Genomic DNA, 3264 nt, shown 5'->3' with positions numbered 1-3264 from the left:
AGCTATCACCAAAATGTTATGGTTGGTTCTGATGTGGAGGGCTAATGATTCTCTGAGAGATGTAGCTGAGGCAAGAGTCGTATCTACTGCTCTTGTAGAATGTAGAGTTGAAGAAATGCGTAAGCTTACTCTGCTGACATGGTAAACATAAAGTTCAAGAAAGAGGGGAGAAACGATTGTTAGCATCTTGGTTAGCTGTTTTGAATTTCCTTTGCACATGTTATTTTCCATGTGTATCGTTCATATAATTTAGTAATGGTATCAACTGTATGCATGGGTGTAAAGTGTTTGGTAGTGTGATGTCAATAGAATGATTGATTCGTGCAGCTCTGGGTTATGATCCAGCAGGTGGATTGTGTTGTTTATAGATCAGTTAAACAGGAGTAGCAATATTTTGGGTCTTTTGGTTGCTGGACTTCCGTGTGTTTTAATCAGCCTGAAATGTCTGTAGATCTTGTAAAGAGCATGTGTTATGTACTGGGCGTTGCCCGGTTTGCCCCTTAGAAAAAAAATCACGAGCCCTGGAAAGATCATACATAGCCTAGAAATGCCAAACGATGGCACATCAAACTGTTAGGCCAAAACTTTCTCCGCCTTGTCCAAGCCCAAAATTTAACGTCGATTCATTTCACCGCAGATCTAGCACAGGGCCAGGCGATGCAACACGCGAAACCCTAAGCACGAACTGGACGGGGCGCAGGACGAACGAGATGGGGAGTGAGCGTACCAACCGACGGGGATGACAACGCCAGGATCACCGCCAACACCTTGGATCTGGCATCCTTATCCCCTCCGCTCTCCTCTCTTTTGTAGCGCTCCTGTTTCTCGCCGCTTCCGACCCCGTTCCTCTCTTCCTCCGCCGGTCTCACCGGCGGTGAGAGGGAGGTGAGCCGCCCCCTCTCTTTTCGTGTAAGTTAGGTTTGTATTCTGGTGCTTGTGTTCGGATGGACGTTCGGCAGCTCCTTCTCTTTGGCTGCCATGGCTGGCATCTTCGTCGCCGTCCTTGTCGTCGAGGTGGCCGTCGGCTGCTGCAGCATCAAGGTGAGCCCGAATAAAATAATCCCTCCCTCTCCTTCACCAGAGCAGATCCCTCTCCCTCCTTCAAACCCCCCTCCCCCACTCCCGCTTGGATTTGCTCCCGCTCCCCTCCGTCCCTGCCTCCTGTTCCGGCAAGTCTACCCTTGAATTTGGTTCTCCATCTTGCGGATCTGAGTCCTGTTGCTTAGGCTTCGCCGGATCTGCGGGGAGGTGTCCATCTCCACCCCCTCCACCCTCGCCTCCGCCCGTTCCGTTGCAGCGCTGAGCTCCTCTTGTGCTTGCCTCTTGCATGTTTTCTTTCCTGGTTGAGCTGCTCGTCATCATCGGCTCTGAAGAGGATGTCTTCTAGTATTCATCTTCACCTTTCGGTCGCCGGCAATGCTCTTCAACATCGTCCTTTTCACCCAACCAAAACCTCACGCACCAGTCCCAAGCGCCTTCATGGGTCCTTTGTGACGCTGGCATCTCTGGTGGCCCTCGCCAGTGTGCTCCTCGACGGTGGCGACGACGACCTGCAGCCTGGACGCGTGGCCCTCTTGGGTCAGCCTCGGCGACGCGTGTGTGTTCGTGTCCATCCGGGCGTTTGAGGCTGGTTTGTATTTCGGTCTTCCTCGAGGACCTTTTAGTAAAACTGCTGTTTCTTTAAATATATTACATGGTCTTTAATAAAAAAACGCCAGGAGCACCGCCGAGGTCGAGGGCGAGTGCGGGAGAGAGTCGTGAGCGAATTTTCGTCACTAACCCCATGTGTCGTCCCGTTGATATATCGAGCACATTTCATGCCGTTGCTTTGCAAAATGGAGGTATGTGCAAGTAGGTGTGGGAAAAGCGTGAGACACAACCAAGGTTTAACAATATTCTTAGCATAAACGCTGAGCACCATTGTAAAAGAAGAGAGAATACAAAATAATAGAAAATTTTATTATAAAGGAAGAGAGAATAAAAAATAAAAAAACCTTCGATTATTACTTCTCCGCAAATATCCAAAGCACTGACCTCCGATGCTCAGCTCGTGAAACGAACTGTCTTGCTTATATTCTCATGCTGCATGCCAAAAAATGGCAACAATATGTTTCCCTTTAGGTAGCCTGCATAAAGGAAGTTGATTGATTTTTAGTAAAAATGGGGAAAGATTTTGATTTGACGGGGATACATGCTATAGGGACACACGCGGAAGTGTGCATGTCACGCATCACATTCACAAGGCAGGTCTAGTTTCGTGCGTATACATGAGGCTAATCATATAAGTCTGTCCAGCTAACATTATAGAAAAAAGTAGTTTCGCAGGTATACACGAGGCTAATCAGACAGGTCTGTCCAGCCAACATTTTTGAAAAATAGTTCATAGCACTGGATAGAATCGTATTTCCACATGCAGCTGGACCATCCGCCCTACATTTTTAAGCTAAAAATAGTGATTTGCATGCACTGGTAGAAAACTGAGCATTAGTCCCGGTTGGTAAGGGTCATATCTCTCGGATATCCATCCGGGATAAACCAACCGGGACAAAAGGGGGGGTCTTTAGTCCCGGGTATTTTAACCGGGAGTAAAGGACCCCCTTTAGTCCCGGTTGGTGTCACCAACCGGGACTAAAGGGGTCCCCTTTAGTCCCGGCTCAATTCCAACCGGGACTAAATTGCGCTTGCATGGCACTGGTGACGTCTGAATTTTTCATGCATGCATCACGTATACGTATAGTAGTACCGCGGCCCTTTTAATTTGTTAACCTTGTAGTTGAGATTTTTTTAGAATGAATTAAATCAACTAGTATTTAAACGAATGGGATTTGTAATTATACAACTACTATATATATACACAATCCTTATACACAATTCATATACACAATTCAACTAGCTTAATTAGTACAAATCGATCATATATACAAATAAATCAAAGTATCTTCCTACGATCTTCCCGTCGTGGTGTTGCTGAGAGGAGTGTCTAATTGTCGTCCATCGTAATAAAATTCTCCTCTTGGATTTACCACCTCGTCCATTATGAATCCAATGAGACCTTCACATATTGCCGCTACTCTTTCTTCCTTCAAGAGTCCTTGTTGAATATTTAACATCTATAATTTGGAAATTTGTGAATGTTACATGAACAAATACATATAAGGAGCTAGAAAATAATTAACTAGTAATATATTTATTTTACGTACTTTAAAGTTGTGCGGCGTCATCTTCGGTCCCTTGGGTCCCAAAAAACTGTGCATGTGCTCACAG

At 46.0% G+C, this 3264-nt stretch overlaps 1 protein-coding gene across 1 annotated transcript in view; it reads left to right on the top strand.

Moving 5' to 3' along the window:
- LOC101766559 overlaps positions 1 to 326 on the top strand; it is a gene marked incomplete in the record, with an annotated part of 1980 nt that extends 1654 nt beyond the window's left edge. Inside the window, 1 exon segment of the mRNA XM_012846636.2 lies at positions 1 to 326.
- Between the last annotated feature and the right edge of the window lie 2938 nt (positions 327 to 3264).

The sequence above is a fragment of the Setaria italica genome, chromosome VI (assembly GCF_000263155.2).
Source record: "Setaria italica strain Yugu1 chromosome VI, Setaria_italica_v2.0, whole genome shotgun sequence".
Classification (NCBI taxonomy): domain Eukaryota; kingdom Viridiplantae; phylum Streptophyta; class Magnoliopsida; order Poales; family Poaceae; genus Setaria; species Setaria italica.
This window is presented reverse-complemented; position numbering and strand designations above follow the sequence as displayed.